Source organism: Lithobates pipiens, unplaced genomic scaffold, assembly GCF_037356315.1.
Source record: "Lithobates pipiens isolate NorthernLeopardFrog02 unplaced genomic scaffold, aLitPip1_a1.2 Scaffold_19, whole genome shotgun sequence".
In the NCBI taxonomy this organism is placed as follows: domain Eukaryota; kingdom Metazoa; phylum Chordata; class Amphibia; order Anura; family Ranidae; genus Lithobates; species Lithobates pipiens.
Window position 1 is genome coordinate 525,564,501 of NW_027507764.1, and position 7,468 is coordinate 525,571,968.

Consider the following 7,468-nt stretch of genomic DNA (forward strand, 5'->3'; position numbering starts at 1 on the left):
ATGCAATTAGCAGACCTCCAGCTGTTGCAGAACTACAATTCCCATGAGGCATAGTAAGACTCTGACAGCCACAAGCATGACACCCAGAGGCAGAGGCATGATGGGACTTTTGTAACAGCTGGAAGTCCACTAATTGCATATCCCGGTTTTAAAATATGCTTCCTTCTGCTCACATGATCCCTTCCCCTGCATCAGTGAGTGGCTGCTGCAGGGGTAGGGTTGCCACCTTTTCTTCAAGCCAAACCCGAACACTTTAGCGGCACAGGGCACATTTTTTTCGTAGTATACACTATAGGATTATAAAAGACCTGGGACACCTTTGGGTGCCCCCCAAGGAAAGTGGTAATGCAGTGCGCTGCGGAAAACATTGGGTGTGGCCAAACTGCTCTTACTAACATCATGCCCCCCCCCCCAGTGATGCCAAACCTACCCTCAGAGGGTAGCAGATCCCGAATGGCAACAGATTTTTGTGTTACTATCTAAGCTACTTGGGGAGCCACAGCCCAGTCTAAATAATGTGTCTGGGTTTCAGGCAGACTGAAACCCCGACACAGGATTCCAAACCTGAACTGTCTGGGTGAATCCTGGACAGGTGGCAACCCTATGCAGGGGAGAGGAGGGAGAGCTGTCAACAGCTGGGCCATGGTTGTTTATGGGTGACATTGCAGCTTCTGGAATTCCCATATGTTGTCAAGAGCTCTATGCCACAGAGGAGCCAGAGCTGGATCAGTTTAAAAAGGATTGTACACAGATCTTTTTTCCAAAAATTCAAGGGGATGTTTCATCACATATGGAGACCCATCCCATTTGGCTACCTGCTGGACTGCGCATGGGTGACGCCACCATATGCGTTCCAACACTGTGGCGATCTGCGCTTGTGCAGAATTTTGTGGCCACACCCCTGAGTCCAGGTTCAAGCCCCGCCATCCAAGTGGACACAGAGTCATATTATAATTATGCCGTGCCTGAAGTGTGGTGAGTGGTCTTACAACCATGTCGGAATGCATATGGTGGAGTCACGCATGCGCAGTCCAGCGGGTAGCCAAATGGGATAGGTAGCCATATGTGACGAAACAGGGGCACACTTTATGTCTGAAGGAAAGGAGATTTAATTTCTAAATACTTAAAGGCTTCTTCACAGTGAAAATGTGGACTAGTTCTGTCCAGCTCAGATTTAAAAAAGGCCTGGGTTATTTCCTAAATGTACATAACATTACTGGATACTAACATTTATAGGTAAAGGGATCATCATGCGATTGCCTTTTGGTGGATCAGAAAGAATTTTTTTTCCCTTCTGGAGCAAATTGGTTCATGCTTTGCTGTTTTTTTTGCCTTCCTCTGGATCAACTATGGTTATGGGATTGTGTATATAGGATTATTAAAAAAAAAAAAAAAAGTTTTGTTTTGTTTTTTTCTGGTTGAAATAGATGGATTTTGTTTGTTTTTGTTTTTTTCAACCAGACTAACTATGTACTTGAATACTGAAACTTTTTTTTAATGTCACTTTAATTGCATATGCACAGGAGCAGTATTACTGGCCTTATTGATGATTGAAGTGGTGCCAGCCTTGGGTATATGGCCTTGTATGTATGTATGTACCGCTCAGATGTGTATTTTGGCTTTTCCATAATTTTGACAGTCTGCTGGTAGAGGGCTGTAAACACCACCTGTCTCTTCTGGATGCAGAAATACACCCAGTTTCTACATCGTAGAGGTGAATGTGCCCGGGTGCATGATGCCAAAAAGTTTTTAGGATACAAAAGAAGACTTTTTTGCATGGAATCTATTGTTTGTGTGCTCTGACATGATACATTTGTTACACTGTCCATAGATGGATTGTTTTTTCTCCATTAGCCAGCGGGTTGATGGGGAAAAAAATGAATGGATTCCCCCATCCACACAAGCGAGTTAGATGGCGAAAACCTCCCCACTGGGCTATTGTATTCTGACAGCAGGAACTCCTCCCGTTGTCAGAATACACTGATTAGAGCTGAAGCCCATTGGCTGATGGCACTGATCACGTGAAAAATTTCCAACAGTCCTGAAAGAAGCTGATCATTAGCTTGATCTTTAAAAAGTGGGGGAAGCCATATGCCCTGTACACATGGTTGGACTTTCTGATGATCGTATCTTGTTGCCGGAAAATCCGATCGTGCGTGGGCTCCATCTGACTTTTTCCGTTGAAATTTCCAACTCACAAAGTTTGAGAGCAGGATCTAACATTTTCCGACAACAAAATCCGATCTTTTAAATTCCAATCGTGTGTAGACAATTCCGATGGACAAAGTGCCATGCATGCTCAGAACAAATTGTGAGATGAAAGCTATTGGCTACTGCCCTCTTTATAGTCCCGTCGTACGTGTTCTACATCACCGCGTTCTGAACGATAGGATTTTCCAACAACTTTGTGCGACTGTGTGTATGCAAGAAAAAATCTGACGGATTTTGTTGTCAGAACGTCTGACCGTGTGTACAGGGCATAAGATGTATTTATTGGTAACATTCGTGGTGCGTATGCCAGAGATTAAGTTAAGGGTCCATTGTGCATGTAGTGTTTTACTCAACACATGAGCCAGAAGAAAATACAACCTGCAAATGTCTTCGGACCCATTCAGATCTTTACGCTGTGTTGCATTAATTAACATACGTTAAATTGCCATATCTTGCAATAGAATGTGTTGTGTTAAGGCAGCTCATTAATTTGATTGGGCTGCCAATGCCCCACAACCCAAGGAACACACACTTTATGCGCATTACCTTATTTTTGACTTGCTCAGTATTAGGTATTTAAGGTTCCATTGAAAAATAAATGGCATCAGAGTACAACATATGTTTTTATCATGTCTTACTGGTGTAGAGCATAGAAATCTTCTACTCAGTGATGACTGGTCCTCCAGTGCTAGAAGCTTTGCAGCAGGAGGAAGAGTTAAAAGCTCTGAGTCTTCTGTGAAAAAGATCTGATGGGGACACACCTACTCCATTGCACAAAGTCCATGCATTGATTACTCTGTACACCACACAATCTGTGAATCATCAGACCCCTATTTACAGATCATGTTACACGCAGCATAATGATGTGACTGGTGGGCCCACCCAGTTATGTGACAATAGCAAAATACCCAGTTGTGTGACAATATCAAAATAATATTTGCTATTGTCTTCCTGATTCTCCTCCCAACTAATCCAGAAGCGTGTCCTGAGATCCGTCACCCAATTGGCTGAGAGGAAGAGGAGGGAGGAGACACATGGCGGAAGCCACCATGATGCCGAGGTGGAGGAGACACAGGGGAAGCCACCGCCCGGAGGAAGCGCTGCCCTGCCCATGACCTAGATGGAGTAAGTGTGGGGCTGGTATGACCCCGACTGACCAGGGGGGAATGGCTGTGGGTGCATTGTTTTCTGCCCCCAACAAATATACCACCAGCCGCCACTGCTACATCATCACTGTTTGGAGGCAGCAAGGTACCAAGAGACATGTAGCCCCTAGAATTTGAAAGTAACTTGAAGGAATGAGCAGAGGGGAAGCTACAAAGCATGCAGAGAGTTCAGGATGTCGTGGAAAGAGATGACTCACTACACAAATGGAGAATTTTCAAGTAAGCTTATATTGGATTGTCAAAACCAACTATTGTTTGGATGACTGTAGTGGGAAACGTTTGCCTTGCAAGGACTCTTTTACACCACAGCCTCTGCGTTCAGTATGCATTTCTGTATGTAATTTTTTTATTTGCATTTACAGTGCATTTATGTGCATTCTGTAAATTGGCACACAAAGCACCTCAATGGTGTAAACTAGGCTCACTAAAATACATGTATTTTTCTTGCATATGCGTTCGTGTTTCACTGCATCTAGTGTAAACAAGCCCTTAACTTTAAAGCATGTGATTGGTTAGTGGTTTTAGTTTGCATGAATTTTTGTTTTTCTTTCAGGGTAGAAGAATGGTACAAACACAGCCAGAACAGAAAACAACCTAAACTTTACTGAAATTGTTGACATACTAGAAAAAAAAAAAAGCTTAAAATATACAGTATATTTTAGTTATTAAAGCAGTAGTTTCAGGGGAGAGAAGAGACGGCCAACAACAGATGCCCCATGGTAAACCTATGTGTGATGTCACTGCAAGGGCATTGAAACAATTGGCAATCTCTCCTCTAACCTCAATCTGCTGATGGGGAGATCACGTGACTGGACTGGAGCGCCCTCAGAATAGGTAAGTAAAAGCATATTCCTTTCACAAGGTATTTAGAATAGGATTCAGAAGGGGATAGGAGCAGGTTTTAAGCATAGTTAGCAATATCAAAAAAGTAATAGGTATCTCCAAATTACAGTAGACTATTGCAGCCAATTACCTCATATCCATAATAAATGCATTCTGATTGTTTGCTATATCTGAATGAACCTTGCACATTGAACATCGCCTTAAAGTGACACTAAACAATATCCATATTCTCCAGAAACCATAATCTTAACGGCCCAGTACAAATTCTTTGGTTTCTGCCTCTTTGTAAGTCCTCCATGAGCTCCCAAACCTCGCCTTTTCCTCGCTTCTTATTTGAAATGAGCAGAACAGTACACATTAGTTGGATTGCGCTACACTATGCACACTACAAATCCCATATTCCATAGTCCATCTTAGGAGCGAGCAAGAGGGTGAGGCCACATACATGGGGAACAAACATAGCCACCCTCTAACAGGAAGTCAAATCCCTGCAGCAAAAAAAAAAATTGGAAATTTGGAGGAGGCTGAGAGCAATAAAGGGGACTTTTGTTAAAGTGTATGTTACCCTGACATTTCATATTTATGTTATGTACTTGTATGAAGAGTATCCTGTTTCCCCCTGTCCCAGTCCCCCTGCTTTCCTATTCCAAACTGACCACACTTGGCGTTGAAGCACACCCATCTTCACAGCTAATTAGAAGATCAGTGTCCTGCTGTTTCTCTGCCTCCTGCTGACATGTCTGCCTGCAGTCTCCACCATAGCTCTCTAAGCCCTTAGGCAGCTGAGAACAGAGGTCATGTGATCTCTTATATAAAAAAGTATATTTTTCTAATGTGTGTGTGTGTGTGTGTACAGACACACACACACACACACACACACACACACACACACACACACACAGTTTTTTGAGTCGGAACATGCCGGAAAGGGACAGCTCTGTTCTGCCATCTTCAGCAGTAGACCTGTACTCCCTGCTATCTTCTGTTACTTGTAAACACAGAAGCATTGTTTACCAATTTACAAGTGACAGCGGACCTCTCTCAGAATCTCCCTGCCCCTGCACAGACCGTGTGGAAAGGGGAGGCAGAGCAGCATGGGTATAGTGTGTTCATGAGCAGGAGGAAGGGTATCACATGCTGATCTTGTGCCTGGATGCCCTCATGAAGATCCTGCTTCTGCTGTTAGCCAGTGGGAAATGACGGAGCAGCAATAAATATGCATTCTGTGGTAGTAGATGGAGGGGTGGGAGATGCAAATATGAGGGCTGTAGGGATTTAAAGGTCAGAGCTGAGCAAGGGCAGCAAAGCATAAATGTTAAGGGGCGGGGCGTGGGGGTTTGCAGAGATGCAGTGAGTTGTAGATGGAATGGGGGCGCAGAAGTGGGTTGCAGACAAAAGGGGGGCAAAGGTGAGTTGTGGACAGGGGGTGCAGAAATGAGGAGGGGTACAAGAGGTACGTTATGGACAGGTGAGGGGGTGCAGGAAGTGAGTTACGGACAGGGGTTGTACAGGTGAGTTTTGGATAGTGGTCCATAGGTGAGCTGCAGACAGTTTTGGACAAGGGTGCAAAGGTGAGCTGTGATCAAGGAAATGCAGAAATTAGTTGTGGATGGGGATGTACAGATGAGTTGTGCACAGGTGTTGCTGGGCTAAGTTGCAGACAGTCAGTGCAGAAGTGAGTTGTGGACAGGTGGGTGTACAGAGGTGAGTTATGAACAGGTGGGGGGTGCAAGAGATGAACTACGGAAAGGAGGTGCAGAGTTGAGTTTTGGGCAGAGGTCCACAGGTGAGCTGTGATCAAGGAAATGCAGAAATTAGGTATGCATGGGGGTGCAGAGGTGAATTGTGGACAGGGAGTAGAGAAGTTGGGCACAGGTGGTGCAGCGTTGAGTTGCAAACAAGTGGTGAGCAGAAGTGAGCTGTGAACAGTTGGGGGCTGCAGAGGTAAGCTGCGGACAGGTTTGGATGGGGGTGCAGAGGTGAGATGTGATTAAGGAAATGGAAAGGCAAGCTTCGAATGGGGGGGGGGGGGGTGCAGAGGTGAGTTTTGGACAGATGTGCACAGGTGAGCTTTGAATGGGGGTGCAAAGCTAGGCTTAGAATTAGGGGCATAGGTGAGCTGTTTATAGCGGGGTGCAGAGGTTAACAATGCCCTTTTAATTAAATTGAAGTTTAAAAAATCATGCCAAAGCCCATATACTTTTTTTTTTGAGCATAGGACAACTGAGTGTACAAATAGGATTCTGCATGTTAAGCACAGTCAGGCATAGGGAAACTAGATGAAATATACTCAAGAGTAAATGAGGGCTAAGGGGCTATGAAACCTGACCACGGCAAATCAGTCAGTGTGCCAACACAATCATTTTGTCACGCACAATCCTCACGCTCCCCAGCAAATAAAGAATGTCTCCATTTTCATAACAAAGGGGAAAATATACTCTGCTGATCAGTTGTAAAACCAAGCCCACATCGATCAGCACCCCTCTGTGATTTGACTGCTGCCATCAACACTGAAACTTTGACTACATATGATACAATATTTGCAAACAATAGTACGACTATAGACTCCAAATAAAGCAACAGTTACAATGGGAAAAGCAACAGGAAGAAAAGTAAAAGAAACCTAGAAAACAGGAATATTTATGCCAGAGTGTGTGCTGTGTCCATATGGTACCTGCATCTGTCCTTCTGTCTTCCTGCTCTGCAGAAGCTTTTACAGGCTACAGAAAGTCAGCAGGAGAGACATTCCACTCCACTTACGCACAGAGTCCGCCCTGCCTCACATTGCTGCTGCTACATATTCCTACAGCTCATGAATATGAAATCTGCCTTTTGCATCATGATTGTTGGTTCCAGCCTCAGCCTGCCATGCAGAAAGCTCCGATTTATGTACAAAAAAGGCAGTAAGAGTTCCAGAGAGAAGGAAACAGAAGAAAAAAAGTCTGAGTTTAGTTTACTGACTGGGGGCAGACTTCAGGGGAAAAAAGTCAGCAAGAGTTTAAATAGTTTAGTAAGAGATAGAGGACATAGATACAGTAGATGAAAAGAGATGGGCAGATATAAAGACAGACATACAGATAGCTACAGCAAATAGATAAATATTGATTAATTAGGTAGTTGGTAAGGTAGAATAAAGACACTAGTCTATCCAGTTCAACCTGTTTATAAGTGTGTGTGTTGCTACCATTTTCCATATACCTGTATTTCATCTTCAGTAAAGAACCCCTTACACAGTTTAAGACTAAACT

At 43.9% G+C, this 7,468-nt stretch overlaps 1 protein-coding gene across 2 annotated transcripts in view; it reads right to left on the reverse strand.

Annotated features, from left to right (window-relative positions):
• Positions 1-7,051, reverse strand: part of TNKS1BP1 (tankyrase 1 binding protein 1) — a 211,252-nt gene extending 204,201 nt beyond the window's left edge. Inside the window, exon 1 of one of the 2 annotated variants that reach the window (XM_077493184.1) lies at positions 6,895-7,051. The gene's annotated coding sequence lies outside the window, so the exon portion shown is untranslated. The remainder of the gene's footprint in view (positions 1-6,894) is intronic. The other variant, XM_077493183.1, reaches the window with a different exon arrangement.
• Positions 7,052-7,468: the final 417 nt, after the last annotated feature.